This window comes from Budorcas taxicolor, chromosome 16 (genome assembly GCF_023091745.1).
Source record: "Budorcas taxicolor isolate Tak-1 chromosome 16, Takin1.1, whole genome shotgun sequence".
Taxonomy (NCBI): Eukaryota; Metazoa; Chordata; class Mammalia; order Artiodactyla; family Bovidae; genus Budorcas; species Budorcas taxicolor.
The window spans coordinates 68,817,824-68,841,289 of NC_068925.1; the positions used below are offsets into that span (position 1 = coordinate 68,817,824).

At 37.7% G+C, this 23,466-nt stretch overlaps 1 protein-coding gene across 1 annotated transcript in view; it reads left to right on the forward strand.

The window, feature by feature from the left end:
• The window catches only part of PLA2G4A (phospholipase A2 group IVA), a 217,736-nt gene that overhangs the window by 40,432 nt on the left and 153,838 nt on the right, over positions 1 to 23,466 (forward strand). The window lies entirely within an intron of this gene.

Genomic DNA, 23,466 nt, shown 5'->3' on the forward strand with positions numbered 1-23,466 from the left:
ATGGAGTCCTAGACACTGGATGGCCAGGAAAGTCCTCAACACCAAAATTCAAAGAGCATATAATCCTACAGTAGATGGTAAGGCTTTTCATTCCTGTGAAAGGACAGTTAATAACATTTTTGTGTATATGATTTTTCTAGTTATATAGTTCACAAAGCTATAACATTATGTCTTATTCACAATGGCCCCAAAACTGAATTTGTGTATGCCTCAGCCCTGGGATTTCTTTGGAAGGAATGATGCTAAAGCTGAAACTCCAGTACTTTGGCCACCTCATGCGAAGAGTTGACTCATTGGAAAAGACTCTGATGCTGGGAGGGATTGGGGGCAGGAGGAGAAGGGGATGACAGAGGATGAGATGGCTGGATGGCATCACGGACTCGATGGACGTGAGTCTGAGTGAACTCTGGGAGTTGGTGATGGACAGGGAGGCCTGGCATGCTGCGATTCATGGGGTTGCAAAGAATCGGGCACGACTGAGCGACTGAACTGAACTGAACAGCTCTACCTACCAGAGAGACAGGATGAAAACTAGTGTTGCCTTTAATTGTGAATCAAACATACCCTAAGTCACTTAAGGGTTTGACATATACCTTAGGTCCACAGCTGTGTCTTTGGCTTGGGGTTTCCCTGGTGGCTCAGTGATAGAAAAATCTGCCTGCCAATGCAGGGAATGCAGGTCCGGAAGATCCCCTGCAGAAGGAAAAGACAACGCACTCCAGTATTCTTGTCTGGGAAATCCCATGAACAGAGGAGCCTGGTGGGCTACGGGGTCCCAGACCATGGGGTTGCGAAGAATCAAATATGATTGAGCCACTAACAACGTCAACCAGGGGATTAACCTCTCTTACCCAGAAAGCAACATTGGTTGCTTATTCACTGGAAGAGAACAGATGTTTCTGAGTTTTCCTTTGTTTGATAGCCACTAGATTTGTAAATATTCCTCTGGAAGACACAACACAATTCTGATGAGTCATCATGCTTTCATTCAAGGGTGCTGAAAAGTAACCCCAGAATAGGAACAGAAACTTAAAACCTCTTAAGACTTCCGTGACTTGTGGCATTTTTCTAAGGAACAGACACCTAAAATAGCTGCATATATATTAATTTATATTGAAAATGTTTAGAAAATAGTGAGCATCTCTAAAAATGTTTATCGACATTATATTTTCACTTTCCTTTTATTCTTAACTAAAATAGTTCCTCTGGGGGAAAAGAGCTTTGGAAACATAAACATGTAATTTTCATCTCTATATAAAGCAGGCTTAAGAAGGTCTGTGTGTTTAGTCTTCACCTGGAGAGGAACATGCAAGCATGCCTCTACTAGCCCACCAAGAAGAGTGTTTGCAGAAATTTGAACTTCCTGCTTCCTTCATCATTTCTTACATATTTTAGAGCAGAATAAATGCTATTATTATTAGCTAAAATCTTGCCTATGTACAGTGTCGGTCAAACTTGTTTTAAGTTATCCGCTTTAAAAGAAAGAAAAAAAAGCAATTAAAAAAGCCATGGGCTTTGAAATCAGGAAGACTTGAATCTGGGTCTCTGCTCTAACACTTACTAACTTAACCTTGGGCAATTTAGGTAAACTGTGCCATAGTCTTTCATTTATATGGGAATATTATTAATTATTAATTAATGTGGATAATACCTTGTCACAGTGCAGCTGAACATGAATGAAAGAGCATCAGTATGTTTTCTGGACCCTCAATAAATGACTTCCCTGGTGGCTCAGACGGTAAAGCCTCTGTCTACAATGTGGGAGATCCGGGTTCGAGCCCTGGGTTGGGAAGATCCCCTGGGGAAGGAAACGGCAATCCACTCCAGTACTATTGCCTGGAAAATCCCATGGACAGAGGAGCCTGGCAGGCTGCAGTCTATGGGGTCGCAAAGAGTCGGACACGACTGAGAGACTTCACTTCACTTCATTCTCTTCTCAAGTTCATTCTTCCAGTTCTGGTGTACAGCGCTTCCTTTCCACTTAGATCCCTTTGAATATATAGGATGGTGGACATCCATCTGCCTGATCTAGAGTGTTCTCCACAAGGGAACATGCAAATGTTGAATTTCCCATTGCTTCTTAAATCAAAGCTTGTCTCTTTGATTAATTCTTTATTTCAATTGAGTTTTAGTTACAAAAAATTTATCAAAGCATTGTTTATAACAGTGAGAAGTTGGAAACAGTATATCCTAAAATACTTATCCTTTAAAAAAAATTCTAGTGCACCATATATTGTAATTCTACACAACTGTTAAAAATTGGCATGTTAAATATTTCCAGCACGCTATGAATAGGGAGAAATAGAAATAAAACAATGTATACAGTGTAATGTTATGGAAAATCACATGCATATGCATAGAATAAAAAACCAGAATGATAATACAACAAATGTTACCCATTGTTAACTCTGGGTGTTAGGGTGTATGATTTCTATTTTTTTTCTTCTATATAACTAGGCTATGACTTCTTTAAGCCAGGATGTAAGAAATACCATGTTTCTTCTATTTTTCTAGTCAAAGTTAAGCTGTTCCCAGTTGCCATCTGGCTAGGACATTTAATTTCAGATACTGTTGAAACTTATTTCCTCTTAAAATTCTCCAAGTTTGTGCAAATGTCCTGTGGATACTGTAAAGTTCCAAACTTTTAAATAGAATCTTCAGCTTTTGGCATATTCTCATCATCCATGATAAGCCCAGCATGCCTTCAAATCTAAGAATTGTTCTCATGCCTCTGTGCCAAGCTTGAGTCCTGTGAACTCCTGCAGATATAGTCCAATGTTTACCCCGTCATTGTGCATTTTGTAATCCCAAATCTCTTCATGCTTCCTCAAATTGTTTTTCTCATTTCTGTTTTTGGTGGTGCCACATGGCATCTGACATCTTAGTTCCCAGACCAGGGATCGAACCCATGCCCCCTGCAATGGAAGCCCTGGGAGGGTGGAGTCTTAATTACTGGGCCTCCAGGGAAGTCCTGTTTTTCTCTTTTTCACATGGTAAAAGTGGTTCCCACTAAGAATAAACTGGCTTTTTTGTTTAAGAATTAATTCATGATGCGTGTAAATTTAAAGATGAAATCTAAAAATACATGATCAAATGCATGCTATTGTGTATCACTGTGTACTACTTATGTACTACTATGTAATAATATCTATTACTGTGTGTAAGGCGCTAAAGTCCTTAATTCTAAATGGAGTCTCTGAACCAGCAATCCTACACAAATTATCTTCTATCATGTGGCCAGTTAGCCATTCTGCAGAAGTCTTGTTACCTGCTCTTTATCTGAGGCATGGGGTTACCAATTCTCTGTAAATACACAAATCACCTGGATCCCTTCTACCTTGTCTTCATGTTTGTTCCCTTTCATAATTCCCTACAAGAATGTGTGCTTTTCATACATAATTGGGAAAAGACATGGAGGAAAGTGGGGAGTCCACAGTAGTAAACTCTATGCTTTACGGTGGTTGCTTTTACTTCTTAAAAGATACTTTATTAAGGGAACACAAAATCATGACTTGGAATAAAAAGAAAAAAATACCCACAATCATGAGGGATAAACAAAAAAGGATGGCACATACATTTTTCTAAATGTTCAACAGTGGAATTGTTACCTTTCTAATGTGAATTTTTTAAAAAAAGTTATCAGGGAACAAAGCAAGCAGCTGTAGACAAAAACTCAGAAACGTTCCCATTTCCTATTTATTTGGGAGCTTTTCCTTTGACTTCTAAGGCTCAATTAATTTATCTGGGAATTTCTTTTGGTCAGTCTCTAAGTTGTGTCTAACTCTTTTGTGACCCCATAGACTGCAGCATGCCAGGCTCCTCTGTCCTCCACCGTCTCCCAGAGTTTGCTCAACTTCATATCCACTGAGTCAGTGATGGGCTATTTAATCAAATGTGAACAAGCAATGGGAAATGGCTATAGATATGTAATTTGAGGTCAAAGGTTTGGTTAAACTTTGATGTTCAATTTTGGGTAAATCTTCTACTTTACAAGGTTGGGATAATGCTGCAAAGACCTCCCATAATCTCAGAGTTTACAGTCCATCAGAAGACCTCAGGACACTGGGGTGTTAAAGAAGAGTTTCTTCTTTAAGCAATCATGTCTGCCCCTCTGAGGACTTAAAAGCAGAGGATACATTTTATAATCCTAAATCTCCCTTTCCTCTAAATTGTTTTTCACAGCTTTCAGATGGCAAAACTGATCCCAACTAAGAATAAACCGACTTAACTTGTTCAGACATAAATATATGAAGTAAGAGGCAATTTGGAGATTATATCTTCAGTCGCTCAGTTGTATCTGACTCATTGCTTAATTCTTAATAAAACACTATTAAATACATACCATGTATAAGTCATTAAGTCTCTAGATTGAGTGTCTGAATCATGCATCTGATACAGATTATCTTCTCATATCAAATGGCCTGGTTTATTCCTGTAGCTGAGTTTTGTCAAATTGCTTCAACCTAGTCTTTCCCATTTTAATAATTCTCCTCCCTTGGGAGTTGACCATTCCTTTTTGACACAGTAATAATTCTGGGTTTCCCTTCCCCACATTACAGTCTCCATTCTTCAATCTCTGCCAGGTTAAAAATGTCATTCCCTTACTAGGCCAAGAAACCAACACCCATCTTGGACAATCAACTACCAGATTCAAAACAAAATAGTGTAACTAACTACTTCCATCATTTTTTCTTTTTTATTTTTTTTGAATTTGCCACATTCATTTATTCTCTTTGTAAAAAATATTTTTTGTTGTTGAAGTGTAGTTGATTGACAGCTTCTTGGCTAGTTTCAAGGGTACAGGAAAGTGATTCGGTTATACATGTATATATACTCTTTTTCATATTCTTTTCCCTTATAGATTATTGCAAAATATTAAGGATAGTTCCCTGTGCTATATAGTAGGTGCTTATTGGTTACCTATTTATATGTGGTAGTATGTACATGTTAATCCCAAACTCCTAAATTATCCCCCTTCTTCCACTTCGGTGATACCAGGGAAGGTTTCTTTCTTACTTTTTTTTAAAAAATTAATTCATTTTTGACTGTGCTAGGTCTTCATTGCTTTCATGAGGGCTTTCTCTAGGTGTGGCAAGCAGTGGGGTTGGGGGGAGGCTATTCTTCCTTATGGTGCATGGGCTTCTTATTGAGGTGGCTTCTCTTTTGCCGAGCACAGGCTCTAGGGCGCTTGGACTCAGTGGTCATGGATCGCAGGCCCTCAAGTTTGGGCTTAGTTACTCCTCAGCATGTGGAATTTTCCTGGACCAAGGATCAAAACTTGGTCCCCTGTGTTCCCTGCATTGGCAGGTGGATTCTTATCCACTGCGCCACCTGAGAAGTCCAGGAAGTTTCTTCTTCATCACAGGAAATAGTCTAAATTCCTCCATCTGTTTTTCATGAATTTTTAAAGTCTGACCCTCAGTGTGCATTTCTGAACTGCTCTCTTCACAAGCTCTCCTCCATTCTTAGAATTGCCTTTATACCCCCTCTCAATTGTTAATTCCTCCCTTTACCTTCGCTGCTTAAATTGATCACAGCTACCCACCAAAATCCAATCCTAGTTTTGGATTTCAGATTTGATTTGGTGCTTTCTTGTCTTTTCCTTACTGTCCTATTTCCTGTTCGAGACACTCGTAATTGCTTTGGTCATATATGTCTTTCATGGTTCGTGTGATGATAACAGGTTTCTATGCTTGTACTTGTTGGTTCTGTCTGAAACTTTCCTCTCACATGGTTTCATGGTTGGTTGGCATAGTCTCATCTTTCAAGTCAAAATGTATTCTCAGAACAGCCTTTTCTGGACATGTTTTTTTTTTTTTTTTTTCCTCCGGTCATTATCATGTTTATCTTGCTCTTTGTCTCCTGCCTGCGCTAGGATGTAACCTCCATGAAAATATGGACATTGTTCACTCTCTCCAGTGCCTAACCATATGCTAGGCACAGGGTAAGTAGGAAAGACCTCTGGCGACTGGCTGTATGGAGCCCTTGGTAAAGTTGGGTTATGTTTCCAGGAATTTTCAGGCCCAATCTTGGCATAGAGGTAGGGTAAACGAGTCTTATTTTCAAGGGATTAAGTGACTTGGCCACTTCAGTAGTAATTCTGTGCTTACTGAGTTTAATTTTTGCTTCCCCAAGTATATTACAAAATTCGTAAAGGATTTCCTCACACGGACATTTAAAAACCGTTGTGAATGAGGGACCAAATGAATGAATCATATTAATTGGGTGAACTGATGTTGTTTACTAAACACACATTAAATCCAAAGAGAATGATGTATGAGAGTTGGTGGAACATTCCAAAATAATGACGATATATAACGTAAGTCGTGGGTTTATTACAAATAGCAGAATGGCTGTTAAGGAAAGTAAATAGAACCATCTAGAGAGCCAAATGAAAAGGAGAATGTTTTCCTAGAACTATTATTTATAGCAAAATAGTTGTACCTTCTTTCTTCCTATTTTAGTGATAAAGGAAAACATTATCTGATATTTCAATGCTTTCTTTAAATTTAGCAATTTGTAAGTGACAATGGACATACAACTGTTTAGGATATTAGCCTAAAATTTTATTTTTAATTCAATTACTGGACCACTGCTATTTTCAGGAAAGCAAAAATACTTCAGTAGGGTATTAATTAGGGAATTAAATTTAAATTAAGTTTAAATTTGTTGAATCAGCACTGTTTTCTTTAATAGTCCTGTCTATATGTAGAAAACAGTTGGATCATTTTGTTAATTTGGAATGAGTTAGATTAGCAGAAATTTTTTTTATAACTTCTGGATTTTTGTTACTGTGGTTATAAATGATCAAATTTTACTCTATCTGAAAAAATAAACTTGGGACTAACTGGACTTTAAGGCTAAATTATAAATGTAATGAAATTAAAATTTGTTATGTGACTATTTTTGTCATTTGGGTGAAGATCAAGAGTTGTCTTTGTTGTATTTCCAATCAGAGAAAGACTATATATATATATGTAAAGAATGAATGAAAACATATTTTTCCAAAGAGAAAATGTTGGTCTTGACAATATATTTAAAAAGTCAAATAGCAAAAGTGCTTTTGAGGTGCTTAGTCACTGGTTTTATAAACATAAATATAGAAATGCTATTACCATTCTCTAATGGAAACCCTCTACTGACATCATCAGAGCTCAGTTAATTGAGGAACTCTGGACATTTGCTTAGCAGTAATTCTTCCTAATCAAGATTACCTTCAAAGCAAAAGACACGGATTCAGCCTCTTGCATGACTGCCAGTACATTTAAATTCCAAAGGCACAAGAATTTTTAAATCCCTATAAAGTGTCTGCAAGTCAGTTTCTGAGCTGTGTGACTGGGTTTGTGCCCATTCTGACAGAAAGGCTGAAATTAGACATAAGTTTACTTTACCAAATTTAGTGGGATCTTAAAGAGAAGAAAATAGCTTGTACATTATTGCCACAAGAAAGTCAAATGAATTAGGACGACTTGGTTTTGTCAAAAGTTCCTGAACATGTTCTACTGTGTATTAAGTCATATTAATCACTGAAAATATGACTCCATTTGTACAACATAAATTTGTAAGTCAGGGGTTTCGCTGACTTGGAATAGGCTGAAAGCATGGTCAAACAATACTTGCTATAAGAGATGGCATGATACACTGAAATAATTGTCAGACAGACTTGGATTGAAATCCTGGCTTCACTACTGATTAAATAATGCCTAATTTAATACAGTGGTTAATGATACTGCAAGTGTAGTGATGAAACAAAGTACGTGGCCCAGCACCGGCTCTAGATAATGAGCAACAATGATATGACTGCTGCTTTATCTGGTGGTGTTGTCATTCAGTTGTTAAGTTGTGCCTGACTCTGCAACCACATGGACTGTAGCATGTCAAGCTTCCCTGTCCTCCCCCAGCTCCCAGAGTTTGCTCAAACTCATGTCTATTGTGTCGGTAATGCAATACTATTATCTGGTATAGTCCTCTGAATATATTTTAAAAAACCATTGAGGAGGACAAGTTTCATAAAGTAGTAACAATCTCCCTAATGTGTTCGATTAAAAAAATAGTAATTGAGAGAAAAATATCTCTTCCATTTGTTAGGTCAAAATATTGATGCCAACATGGGTACAGTAAATGTACATTGAAAATATAGACGATAACCTCTAGTAGGTATTTCGCTATTAAAATAGAGTTCTTATTGTTCATAAATATACTCTCCCTAGATCTGTGCTTTCATCATGACATTTAATTTTTATGTATTTTTTAAAAATACGGATTTATTTTGGCTGCACCATGCAAAGTCTCGGTTCCCTGACCAGGGACTGAACCCAGACCACGGTGGTGAAAGCTCAGAATTCTAACTGCTAGGCAACCAGAGAACTCCCATGATATCTAATTTTTAAATTAATTGTAAATATATTTTAAGTAGGGTTCATTTCATCCTTGTCTCTGATTATCTTCATATTTCCAGGAATTTTATTAGTGTGTGTGTGTGTGTGTGTGTGTGTGTGTGTGTGTGTGCGGTGGGTAGGGGGAGGGACATAGGGTCTCCCTGGTGGATCAGCAGTAAACAATCTGCCTGCCAATATAGGAGACACAGGTTTGATCTCTGGATCAGCAGGATCCCCTGGAGAAGGAAATGGCAACCCAGTCCAGTACTCTTGCCTGGAAAGTCCCATGGGCAGAGGAGCCTGGCCAGTTACAGTCTGTGGGGTCACAAAGAATCAGACATGGCTTAGCAACTAAACAACAACAACGTAGGGGCATTAAAAAAATTAACATTTTCTTCTTTCATAATGATGAAAATGGCAGTGACAAGTAGGGTGCTAATTGGGTGTTAGGTTTAAGACATCTTTGAACCTAATACCATCAATAACAAATTCAACAAACATCCTTTGAGCTCCTAATATGTTATAGACTTTGTGCGGAAAAAGGGTTTACTAAAATAAAGGTCTATTTCTTACCATCATGGAACATAAAATATTTTATCTTAGACAGCCAAGTGTGATACAAATTTATAGTGCTTTATTAAGTGTTCATATTGAAATTGAAAGAATAATTCTGCTGGAAAGGGGAGTGGGTAGAGAAACTTTTCAGACAAGGTATAATTGAGGTAAGCCTGGCAGAATAAGTAGGATTATTTTAGTAGAGAAAGTTGTGCTAGGAGATTAGTTTCTGTGGCAGTCTGAATGAAAGATGAGAGTTCATTAGCTGGATGCCAAAAAAATTCACAAGTGAGACTTACTTTCATTTTCTTTGATTGGGGTGTCTTATTAACTTGATTTTGTTAATATATAAAGAGAGGAATGACTCATTAATTATATTCACAGACAGATAAACAGTGACAATGCCAATTTATTGTTTTACTATCACTATTGTTGCATTATGGAGTAGGACACCGAAGTGAAGCAGTATACGAGAGGGACATATTATTATGAGTAGATTGGTTCACTGGTGACGATTTAGAACCTTCTCTGTTCTATCTGCAATCTGTGTTAGAGTTCTCAATTAAGCATCCCGTGTTGGCTAATAATTTTCACTGGATGTATGGATTAAACTATTAAATACTACCTTATTCCTCAAGTCCAAGGTCATGGGAGACTGATCATTTTCATGTGCTTAGAATATAGGAAAGGTGAAGTAGAAGTCGTGAAAAAGAATAGAAAGCGACTGCACGTAAAGGAAGAAAAATCCGTCATGAAAACATCAGTCTTCTTTTTGCTTTTAAGCCATGGATTTTGACAAGTAACTACTTTCTTGTAGTTATTTCAGCAAGTTCTTAGGCTGCTCTTTTTGCTTACTTATCTAGTGAATAATTTACCTTATTATCTTCTGTCTAAATTTTTCAAAATTTTCATAACTAATGGTAAAGGATCTGAAACTTAATGACTAGTAATAATGCATAAGGTGGGATTGGACTTAAAGAGGCTGCTACATACAATATTGTTCAGTTTCAGATGGGCCCACCTATATTCCTTCTAACAAATCTTGACGGGCAGGCCCAGTACATAGGATGAATAACAGTCTTCACACCTAATTCATCCTATATATCGAGACAGGCTATGAAAGCAGGGACTGTATTACCTAAGGTGGAGATTCTTGGAACTAGTAGGCTAGCGTTGGAAATATTTTTGGAGGAACTAGGACAAAGCGAGGATAGCCAATTTGAATAGGCATCATTCATCAAGGAGTAAACAATGAGATCATAGGTAGGGAGCCAAACTGAATAGAATGTGGGCAATGGGAGGTGACCTGACATCCATTCCAGAGAGGAAGAGACATACCTGCAATAGATTGTTCACTATAAGGATGGAGTTAAGTCAGCCTGATTTAGCAAGGGTGGAAAGAGGCAAACATCTGCCCATACATTAAAAAGAATTAATTTATGTATTTTAATTGGAGGCTAATTACTCTATAATATTGTAGTGGTTTTTGCCCCTTGACATGAATCAGCCATGGTTGTACATGTGTTCCCCATCCTGAAACCCCCTCCCACGTCCCTCCCCATCCCATCCCTCAGGGTCATCTCAGGGCACCAGACCTGAGCACCCTGTCTCATGCATTGAACCTGGACTGGTGATCTGTTTCACATATGGTAATATACATGTTTCAGTGCTATTCTCTCAAATCATCCCACCCTCACCTTCTCCCACAGAGTCCAAAAGTCTGTTCTTTACATCTGTGTCTCTTTTGCTGTCTCACATATAGGGTCATCATTACCATCTTTCTAAATTCCATATATATGCGTTAATATACTGTATTGGTGTTTTTCTTTCTGACTTACTTCACTCTGTATAATAGGCTCCAGTTTCATCCACCTCATTAGAACTGATTCAAATGCATTCTTTTTAATAGCTGAGTAATAGTCCATTGTGTATATGTACCACAGCTTTCTTATCCATTCGTCTGCCACTGGACATCTAGGTTGCTTCCATGTCCTGGCTATTGTAAACAGTGCTGCAATGAACATTGGGATACACATGTCTCTTTCACTTCTGGTTTCTTGGTGTGTATGCCCAGCAGTGGGATTGCTGGGTCATATGGCAGTGCTATTTCCAGTTTTTTAAGGAATCTCCACACTGTTCTCCATAGTGACTGTACTAGTTTGCATTCCCACCAACAATGTAAGAGGGTTCCCTTTTCTCCACACCCTCTCCAGCATTTATTGTTTGTAGACTTTTTGATGGCAGCCATTCTGACTGGTGTGAAATGGTACCTCATTGTGGTTTTGATTTGCATTTCTCTGATAATGAGTGATGTTGAGCATCTTTTCATGTGTTTGTTAGCCATCTGTATGTCTTCTTTGGAGAAATGTCTGTTTAGTTCTTTGATTTTTTGATTGGGTTGTTTATTTTTCTGGAATTGAGCTGCATGAGCTGCTTGTTTATTTTTGAGATTAATTATTTGTCAGTTGCTTCACTTGCCATACATTTTGTTTGCTGTTTTGCCATACTGTGTAGTATGTGGAAGCTCCCCAAGAAGGGATCAAAACCATGCCCTCTGCAGTGGAAGTGCAGCATTTCAACCACTGGACCACCAAGGAAGCCCTCCCCATATGTTTTAACCCTAATCATAACATACCCTGAAATTCTCTTTAAAAGCATTTAATCAAAACTTTTTTTGATTAAATGTTTTTAAAGATGTATGGATGTGAGAACTGGACCATAAAGAAGGCTGAGTGCCAAAGAATTGATGCTTTTGAACTGTGGTGTTGGAGAAGATTCTTGAGAGTCCCTTGGACTGCAAGGAGATCCAAACAGTCCATCCTAAAGGAAACCAGTCCTGAATATTCATTGGAAGGACTGATGCTGAAGCTGAAGCTCTAAAATTTCGGCCACTTGATGCGAAGAGCTGGCTCATTAGAAAAGACCCTGATGCTGGGAAAGACTGAAGGCAGGACGAGAAGGGGAAGACAGAAGACAGGATGGTTGGATGGCATCACCGACTCAGTGGACATGAGTTTGGGTGAACTCCGGGAGATGATGAAGGACAGGGAGGCCTGGCGCACTGGAGTCCGTGGGTCGCAAAGAGCCGGCCACGACTGAGCGACTGAACGACTGAATGACAGAATCAAAACTTTTATCTCTAACAGGTTACACACTGTTGGCTATCCCCTCCAAATACTGAGGTACAATTTTTTATTATCAAACTGATCTGAGCATGGTGAAGCTGTTTTTCGAAGGAGTCTTTCTTCACAAGAGTCTTAGGATGTATGCCATGAAAAACATAGTCTTTTTTTTTTACCTTGGGAAAAAGGTAAAAAAGAAAAAATAGTAGTGTGCTCTCTGTTCCTCTGCTTAGCATACTTAACCTTCAGAAATTCAGAATCTTCTTCGGAAAGAAAAAGATCTTGACTTTCTGAGACACCACAGACCTTTTTTTTAGGAAGGATACATTGATGATATAGCAGTTTGAATTTATGGGAGAAAATCAAGACAAAAAGAAGTTGGATCTTGGGCTACAGAAAGCAAATAATTTTCCAGAATATTTAATGATGGCATCTACAGAAGTTATATTCTTTGAAAATGTTTTAAAAGAGTGTGCTCAATATGAAAGATAAAACCTAGAGTTTGTTATACCGAGTGAAGTAAGTCAGAGAGAAAAACAAAATTCTTATACTAACGCATATATGGAATCTAGAGAAATGATACTGATGAACCTATCTGTGGGGAAGCAGTAGAGACGCAGACAGAGAGAACAAGCTTATGGACACAGTGGGGAAGCACAAAGTGCGATGAACTGAGAGAATAGCACTGAAACATATATACTGCCATACGTAAAATAGATAGCTAATGGCAAATTGCTGTATAACAGAGGGAGCACAACGTGGTATTCTGTGACAGCCTCCAGGGGTGGGATGCAATAGCCGGTGGGAGCAAGTTTCAAGAGGGAGGGGACATATGTATACTTATGGCTGATTCACACTATTGTACGGCAGAAACCAACACAACATTGTAAAGCAATTATCCTCCAATTAAAAATAAATTAAAAAAAGACCAAATTAGAAGATCCTGTGTTTGAAAAGCAAGATATACTAAATGAATAGGTCAGTCTTTAAAGACACTAATTGATTCTTGTGGAATTTGGATAAATTTAATCTATATACCTTCTTTGTTACAGTGACATCAGGTATTTGAATTTACTCTGCATATTTTTGATTTAACCTGATTTGATTTTTTTCCCCCTAAATCTCAACATATGTAGTACATTCTTTGGTATGTCTTTAATCTTAAAGTTACAAACACGTGGTTATAAACTGGCCTTTGGTGTTTGGGGAGGAAATATTTAAATTGATTTCATTTTTAAAGTGGTCTAATAGTTCATCTCCAAAATGCGTAGCCTATATTTTAGGTTCGTTATAAACTTTGCTTTTGTAAAGAGGAAAAAAAAATGCTCTGGGTTATTCATCTTTTCAATTGAGTTCTTGTTTAGGAAAAAAAGGAGGAAGCAGTAGCTACTTAAGGACAAGAAGTATTTTCAAACACACACATGCATACACAGCATCCATGAAATTTAGAACTGGTTAACTTTTACTTGTGCATGTTGGCTGACTTCAGCCTCCTAGTTCTAAACAGTAAACGTTTACATTTAAGATGTTAACTCCTCCAAGAACAGCGCTTTCCCTCCCTTCCTTTTTAATTCCACCTTAACGCATCTGCAAAGACGAAAGGAAACCAGCCCACATTTTAGCCCCTCCTACCAAGGATAAGACTTGAACTTCTCTGTGGTCCTGGGCTAAGAAAGGATCCCGACTGAAAACTAGAGGCGTTAAAGGAGCCCGAAGGATCTCACTGTAACTCTGGGAACTGTAAGCAATCTATTTACTCTCCCCGCACCCCCATGCCCGCTCGCTCCAGGTCTCTCTCCCACTCTCGCTAACTTTTAGTTTCTACCTTGCTGGGAAGGAAGAAGGGACGGAGGGAAGGCTAGGAGGCGTCGCTCTCTCGAAAGTCTGCATGCCTTCTGTATTTTGCAATAAGACACAGATCGGGGGACCTTAATTTGCTTCTAACAAATGCCAGTTTGCTTTCCGGGGGCTAGAGGCACTGTGGAGTCCGAGATAAGGCGTTTCCTTCTTTTACAGCCCGGAAAGAAAGCTAACGTTCAGAACCGCAGGGAGGTGACTCTAGCTAGAGCTCCACGTGAGGTTGTGGCCAATGCCCATACTCGCAACCTGCTGTTTGACAGCCCTGAGGATCTTTAGCGAAGGAATTTATCCACTCATTTAAGGTTTAATTGAAAAATGGTCATTTCGGTTACTTATGCAAAGCATACCTGGGTATTTAATGTGTAGCAGTGTTACGCGAAAAGACGGACAACATTGAAAAACTAATTGTACAATGACTGACTGGCCTTCTGATTCGTCCTTCTAAGTTATTGGACATGCCAAGAGGGCAGAGCTTGAAACTAGAGGTGGAAAAGATTTGCTCAAATAAGAAAGTTAAGTTTTGAGTGGGAAACTGTTTTAGTAATTTCGTATTGAAAGCATTCGTTAAAAAAAACGAAAAAGCCACTTGGATTTGAAATGATAGTGGTTTAATTTATTTAAGTCTCCTATATTGTACTCATTTTAGTCTTAGAAACGACCTCAAAACATAAAACAAGAAATGGTCTTCAGGTTGGTTGATGACGTAAGCACTTATTCATCTAAGGGAGATGGAGCATACAGGAAGCAGACCATTTGGATGTATGTCAATTTCAACCTATGATATTTGCATGTATAACCTTTTGGATTCAAGGGGAATTTCTGTTTTGTTTTATTTCTGTTTGCTGCACAAATTTGAAATTGTGGCCTAAGAGAGGTTTGCAGGGAAGAATAATGAAACAAATCTTGCTTAAGAGTTTTAAAATTATGTTCCAGATATCTCTAAACCTTGCCGATCAAGTTGAATATTGGGATTAAACAACAGATATTTGGTTCTTTCATTGTGCAAAGAAAGAGTTAAATTTTCATTTAAGCAATAACTGTGAAATGCACAGAGAAGTGTTTAATCTCATTTGCTCAAAACTGCTTCACAAACTTCCTGTAGGGGAAGCACATTTCATGGGACAAGAAACTAAGAAATGTATTTAATAATTTTCCTTTTCTCAATTAAACATGAATGAAAAATATCTCAAAAGTGACCTGCAATGTTAATTTTTTCTTTTTTTTACATTTTACATTTATCAGCTTCTTGCTAACAGTACCTGATAAAGCTCATCCCACAGAGGTAATTTACCTGTGGTTTTAACCTATCAGTATCTATCCTAGTGTCTGCTTAGAAAGCAAAGTCATAAAAACCAAATTGTTTGCATATTATAAAAATATGTTCCAGGAATAAAAAAGAGGAAGACAGAATTAGCTGTGGTTCCTTTTCCTCTCTTGTGCCTTTTATTTACCATTAGTTTTTTTCTTCCTCTTGCTTGTAGAGTTAAGCTTTAGTCATTCTCAACTTCTTTTTTATTTTCACAGACCCTTTTACAAATCTTATGAAAGCTATAGACCCCTTCCCTGAATAATGACATACGCTCCTCAAAAATGCACACATTTTTAAACACCTTTAGGAATTTCAGATTCTCCAAATGATTCATGTCATGTGAAAACATAGTATTTCTTAGAATTTTGGAGTTTTCTGACAGTATAAAATAATTAGCAAGTTATTTCCCTTATAAGTAAAGAACTGCCTTATAGTGAATATTGCATCTATTCAGTTAGTGTGTCAGAACTCTAAATAATTGGTGTAATGGAAAAACTACTTGCCTGGAAATCAAATGACCTACCTTCTAGACTCCACCCCAATAGTAATTAGCTGTACAATCTTAAGCTTGCCATTTTTCTGTAACATCTGATATTTCTTATCGCCAAATGCAATCAGTAAAACGTAATAGGGAAGTAAGATACATGTTATTCTTTTTATTAGATTGTAGGATGTTTATATTTGCTACTTTTGCTCCAAAATTCTTAATGACATTTCCCAGCATAAGTATGTTTTATCATATTCTTATTTATTACAAAAATAATTCACGCTTATTGGTTAAATCTTGTCAAATATAGAAATTGCAAAGAAGAAAAGGAAAACTGTACATATAGTCCCCCTAAGGGGTAACTACTTTTAAAATGTCATTTATTCAATCAGAAATATTTATTGAGTAACTAGCATGCATCAGCATAGAGACAAGGAATTCAAGTATATACATCTCTTTATATTTTTAGACATTTTTCTATAATACATTTATCTATATGTAGATTTCACAAAATTGTGATTGCACTTGTTAAAAGATAAACTGAGGCATATTAAAAATATTTGAGTTTATTTGGCATGAGGCAGTGCCCAACCAGAAGTGGTTAGGAGTGCTTCACTGACATTATATGGGGGGAGAGATTTTATAGAGGAAAAGCAGAAGCAGAGTAGGAAATTTATTGATTGGCTACAGCTTAAAGCTTAGTTGGCTGTTTCTGAATGATTGTCCTGAGTTTTCAATTTTGTAACTTTGAGGCATTTACTGGCTTAAATTTTGGTTTGCTGATGCAGGTTGTGGTGGCATTAGGGTCACCTTAGTCTAATGACCTCCATGTTTAATTAATTTAATGCACTGTTCTTGCTGTTTTGTAACATGCTTCTCCTCAATCATGAAATTTTCTCACAAGACATTTTTATAGTCTTTAGCTTTTCTTTAATATTCATTCAGATAGTAAACAAATATTAGTGAGCCCTCCTATGGGTCAAGCACTATGCAAGTGATGGCAGTCTAGCCATGAGCCAGAGAGTATGGTGCTAAGATCTAATTTTTTGTCGGTGGAAATTCTGTATTAGCTGATTATACATTGCTAGATCTTTACATGGATGAAATTTTTCTGCTGTTATTAATAGTGGTTCACTTAGGACCTCTTAAAACAAATGTTTGTTTGTTACATTTGGATAGATTTTTACAACTTTATTTATTTATTTATTTTCGGTTGTGCTGGGTCTTCATTGCTGTGTGCCAGCTTTCTCCAGTTGCAGCGAGCAGGGGCTGCTCTTCGTTGCAGGGTTTGGGCTTCTCATTGGTGTGGCTGCTCTTGTGGAGCGCAGGCTCTGCAGCATGAGGGCTCAGCAGTCGCTGCACTGGGGCTTCAGCAGTCATGGCGCACTGGCTTAGTTGCTCCGTGGCGTGTGGAATCTCCTGGACAGGGATCAAACCAGTCTCCCCTGCGTTGGTAGGTGGATTCTTATCTCCTGTGCCACCAGGGAAGTCCTGGATAGATTCTTAAAATGTATTTTTCAAGTTCCATTAAAAGTTCTTCTAAGTACAGGTGAGATTGTTAAGTCAAATGCTTAACCAAAATGTTCTTTTGTCAACTGTAAAAGGTTAATAATAATATTTATTGAGTATCTAGAGGATTTAAAAAATATTCAGCAAAATATTGTGGAGTGCTAGTTATTATTTTTGCCATTTTTCTGTTGATAAATACTGTATCCATGTATAAATAGAATAAGAGTATAATTTCCCTAAGCCAACATGATGTTAATATTCAAACAGAATAACAGCAAATCAAAAAGCTGAGACAATTGTTATATGAAAATGGTATCTTGTTTAAATTTGCATTTCTTTCAGAAATAAGGTTGAACAGTTTTCATGGCAGCCCCTTCTGTCTCTGTGTTTATGAATTGCCTCTTTTAATGTGATGTTTCAATCTTTTTTTCAGTTTTAATTTCTAACATGGTAAATATCAGTGGATATAACTTATATAATCAAAGACCCTTGCAGGTCCTCAATAATTTTGAAGAGTTTTAGGGGTCTTAACATTAAAGGCCAAATTTTGAAATAGAAATAGAAATTCTGTAAACATTGCTTTTTTTGAGTTTAGAGGATTTATTCATATTGTTTCCTGATAACTTTCCTTAAAAAGTGGGTGAGATGCATAGAAAAATGAAAGCAAGTTATTTTTATTCTCATAGACTGTCATTTTCTACAAAATCAGGGAAGTAGAAGAGGTTTCCGAGAAGAGGGCCAAAGCTTTTGTAGAATCTCCCACAGCTTTAGAAACGTCCAGACTTGCTTAATGCAGAGAAGATGGAGACAGGACTAAGGGTTACAGATAATTCTTGCTAAAGGCTTTGTAAGAAAAATGGTGTCCATGTTTGTCAAGAACTAACTCAGAGACAATGAATTTAAGCTTTAGCTATTCATCTTCTGCTCCTTGGCCACTAGGGCAGTGACAGTTGGGAGAACCAAAGAGTTGGTTCTGGATTTCTTTCCAAAGAAACCAGTGCAACAGAGCTGATTTTGTTGCTGTCTTTTGATGCTGCTATACACCTGAGAAAAAGAGATGCACCCAAATTTTGCTACCCTTGCCAGTGTGTGATTCTCACTTTTTTTTTGGATTCTCTTTGATTCCTGGTCCACTCTTAGAACATTCTTTGAAAATATAATTTATTTCTCCATCATACAAATATAATATAAGCTTAAATAATTCAGTGCTCTCCATAAGCAGGTTTATGAAGCTGCACCACCAGTTTGATTGCTTATTGAATGAGTTGAAATAGCTTTAGTGAAACTCAGCAATCGTCTATAAGTGATCCCTGTCAGAGTTTAATAACCACTGAGTCAAAGATGAAGGACTGGGACCACGTTGCACTCATTTCCCTTGCTTTCCCTTTTTATAGGGAGGAGAGTGCACTTGTAAATCAACTGTGCCCTTTTCCTTAATATTCCTCATTTGCTTGACTTCTGAAGTCTGCAGGGAAGTTTATGCATTTTAGGTAATAGTCTGTTTTGAGTTAGAAAACAAATATCCATAATATGTGTGATTTCAGTCTTCCATAATATGAAAAACTCATTTTTGTAACACTGAGCTTTGTTTTTCATTTTATTTAATTTACAGTCTGTTTTCTGATTACCTAGTTTGAAACAAAATATCAGAGGGACAATAATACCTTTTGTTTACATAGCATTTTGTGGTTTATAAAGAGACTGCTTAAGAACTTTGTTCACATACTAACCATGTAAGTTAGCAGAGCAGATATTCACATTTTACACATGTGAAAGAGGTGTGGTTGGACAGTTAAATACCATAAGTCCCTTATATACAAACCTTCAAGTTGTAAACTTTCAAAGATGTGAACATATGTCGCAGCCCCTGTATGCCAGCGTTATACCATACTACTGTACATTTCAAAGTACTATACTGTAAGATTTAAAATGTTTTCTCTATTTTTTGTGTTGGCTTTTTATGTGACAAATATTATTAATATAAAACTGTTACAGTACAGTACTATATAGTCGCTTGTGTTAATTGGGTACCTAGGCTAACTTTGTTGGGACTTATGAATACGCTCTTGGAATAGAACGGGTTCATATGTTGGGGACTTGCTCTAGCTTATTTAGTATCCAAGTCTTATGATTTTCATTTTGATGTATTTTGTATGCTTCAATTGACTAATTGATTGGTTTATATTTCCAGTTTTGATGCATGTTATTTAAGACTGTCCACCTCTTCCTGTTTGTGTTAACATCAGAAAAATTATAGGGGAAGAACTAGAAAGTACACATCCCAACAGTTCCCCTCTTAACTATTCTGTTCTTATAATGGGATTACTGATTGACATATAGAGAAAGTTGCATAAACATTTAAGAATGATTGAAGAAGTAGTATATGATATATTTATTTGTTGAATTAGCTCCTTTTTAATGAAAAAGATTTTTTTCCCTTTTTTTCCCATTTAATTAATTAATTTATTTTTGCCTGAGGCACCGCAGGGCGTGTGGAATCTTATTTTCCTAACTAGGGATTGAACTTGCACCCCTTGCACTGGAAGCACAGAGTCTTAACCACTGGGCTGCCAGGGGAGTCTCCAGAAGTATTATATAATTTAGAATTTCTTACTTTGTAACTATTTAGCATTGTATATAGGTATATGCTACTTTAAGAAAATAAGGTATATGAAGTTTAATCCAAAAATGCAAAATAGACATATTATGAGTTGTACAAAAAACACTAATTCTACTGAAGATTTTACTTTTATTTGGTAATAGAGCATTCTTTTAGAATATTCGGAGTATAACCTGCAGAGCCTATGGTTCCTTTGGCCTCATTAATATTGGTGGTTAGCTTAAAGCATTTGTATCGAAATAGTTACTCTGACTTTGGATTTATCAGTTGTATGAAATCCTCATCATTATTTTACCTTTCCAAGCAATTCAGTAGCTTACCTAAACTAGATATTGTTTTTTTCTGGAGTAGAATCAACTTTAGTTATAGAATGGCTTATTACACACACATATGTAAAACTCCATCATAAATAACACACAGTAGGTCATGTTTGACTGCTAGATGAAACTTTGCCCCTTGACACATTAGGTCAGCAGGTAGCTTCTGAATTTCGGTCAGTAAACTGACACACTTCCTATTTGCCCCATACTTTTATGTCCACAGCTTCGACAAGATGAGTGCCGTACCTCAGCAGTAAATTGAGATGTTAGACCCTTTATGTATTCTTGGGAGATTCTTGCATCTGTAATTGTAGAAGAGATAGTGTCTGCCTGGGATTGTTTAAGGGGAGATAACTGGTGTCTGTAAGTTTTCTTCAGCCTCTTCTTGGCATGCTGGATCCTAATTCCCCAATCAGGAATCGAACTGATGTCTCCAGCAGTGGAAGCATGGAGTCTTAACCACTGGAATGCCAGAATTGTCCCCAGGCTCTCATTTTTTATTTCTTGAAACAAAAAGGTCATCCATTTTGTGATCTTTTTATATGTAGTTGATGCAATATGTGAGTAGTAAGAAAAGTGCATGTGTGTACACGTTTTCAGTTGCGTCCAACTCTGCAACCCCATGGACTGTAGCCTTCCAAGCTCCTCTGTCCATGGCATTTTCCAGGCAAGAATACTGGAGGGAGTTGCCATTTCCTTCTCCAGGGGTTCTTCCCAACCCAGGGATCAAACTCATGTCTCTTGTGTCTCCTGCATTGGTGGGCAGATTCTTTACCACTAGCGCCATCTGTCCAGTAAGGAAAGTAATTTAGAGCAATTAAGTAAGAATTTCTAGAACAGCATCCTGGGAGAAAGTATCTAAAGATGCATATGGCTTTGAGGACATACTAGATTCCTGCTTTTGTAATTAAGATTTCTTAGTATCCATCAATCCCTGTTATTATCTACCTCAAACAGGTATCAACTTCCTTTCCATGCAACTGTCATGAGGAAGTGGCAGATGAGTTTAAAGCTGGTTGAGGTTGTATGAACTTAGATCTCAAAGAGACAATGCTAGGGCATTTCTGTAGTTCATGGAATAGTTTTCAAAATCATTGCTTTCAGTGTGCAATGGGAATTCATGTTCAAATATGACTTCAGATTATCATTATATCATTGATAAGTGTGCCCTTAACATATTTTAGAATGATTTCTCACAGCAAAAATTCTCATTTATAAAGATTGCTTAATTAAAAATTTAGTTGCAAAATATTAAGATGTGTGGCATTTATTTTTTGAGGCAGTGTCAATCAGGGGTTTATATTTAAAATATATAAATGTTCACAATGTTTATATGAAATTTTTTTCTTATTTTTATCACTAATGACCCCTCTGTTGTCAGTGAAAAGCAATAAAAGAACCAGTTTTTTGAGACTCATTCAGTGTTTGCAGAAAATTTTACTGTCTGCTTAAATTCTGTGTTAAATTGATAAATTGGCTTGGTTGACTAATACCTTATGAGCTATTGTCACAATGAAAAGCGCACTCTTGTAGAAATTATAATTTTCTGTGAAGAAAAGAATTTCTAGATACTGTTCATGAGTATGATTTGATCCCTGGCTTGGGAAAATCCCCTGGAGGAGGGCATTGCAACCCACTGCAGTATTCTTCCCTGGAGAATTCCAGGGAAGAGCTGGAGCCTGGTGGGCTACAGCCCATGGGGTGGCAAAGAGTCGGACAGGACTGAAGTGACTTAGCACACACGCACATTCATTAACATATGCAATATGCCTAAGAAAAGAGTAGGAAACATATACCTTTTTAAAATTCTTCAAAGAAGAAGAGGTATTAGAGAAAGCATATTGGATGGTCTGTACTCACTTTTTCACTTAAGAATTTTACCTGCTGGGTCAAGGAAATAAAAAGGCAGATGCTAGTATTATCCAGGAATGTTTGATCTCTGGGCTATGCACATTTTTTCCTTCACGAATTCAGTATGTTTTAATTAATACTAACTACATGCTAGGCACGGTGCTACATTTACGACTTACCTGAATAAAGAGTTAATTCCTTCTTGGAGGAGAGAGATAATAATTAAGCAAATAATAAACAAATAATAAGAGGAGCAAATGGACTTTATTACTACAGGCTAACCTGGGGAGGTGAAGGAAAGGCTTCCTGGGGAGGTAAAATTTAAACTGGGATGTGAAGGTTGAGAAGCCAGGCATGAAAGGGGAAGGGATTGAGGGTGGTGAAGCTCAGATGGGAGCTTCAGACAGAGAACAGCATTTGCAAATAAGCCTGCAAAGGAACAACCAGGAAATCTGATGGAAAACCAGTAGTTAGGATGATGTCGTGGAACCAAAAAAGCAAAGTGGTTCCAGAGAAACAGGAAAGTTGACAACCACGTTTGAAAACTTGGAAGTCATTAGTGGTGTTAATAAGAGCAGTTCCAGTGGAGTGGTGGGGATTCGATAACATGGTGGAGGGGATGGGAGGTGAGGACTCTGAGGACATGAATAGATACACTGGGAGCAAATGGCCCTTTCAAGAAATGTGTCCAGGAAACACAACATAAAAATGGAGACATACTCTTGGCAGAACTTTGAGGAGTTCAGTTCAGTTCAGTTCAGTCGCTCAGTCCGACTCTTTGCGACCCCATGAATCGCAGCACGCCAGGCCTCCCTGTCCATCACCAACTCCCGGAGTTCACTCAAACTCATGTCCATCGAGTTGGTGATGCCATCCAGCCATCTCATCCTCTGTCGTCCCCTTCTCCTTCTGCCCCCAATCCCTCCCAGCATCAGGGTCTTTTCCAATGAGTCAACTCTTCACATAAGGTGGCCAAAGTACTGGAGTTTCAGCTTTAGCATCATTCCTTCCAAAGAAATCCCAAGGCTGATCTCCTTCAGAATGGACTGGTTGGATCTCCTTGCAGTCCAAGGGACTCTCAAGAGTCTTCTCCAACACCACAGTTCAAAAGCATCAATTCTTCAGCACTCAGCTTTCTTTATAGTCCAACTTTCACATCCATACATGACCACAGGAAAAACCATAGCCTTGACTAGACGGACCTTTGTTGGCAAAGTAATGTCTCTGCTTTTGAATATGCTCTCTAGGTTGGTCATAACTTTCCTTCCAAGGAGTAAGCGTCTTTTAATGCTGGGCATCTTTGGTACTGATGTGTGAGTGTAGAAGTGGGAGTTTGTCTTTTGAGAGACCCCAGACATGTTCACTGATGGAAGAAGGGGGTGGAAAAACACCCCGGGAGAAGGCAGTCTTCAACACCGGAAAACAGGTTGGAAGGGATTTTTTTTTCCAGCTTTA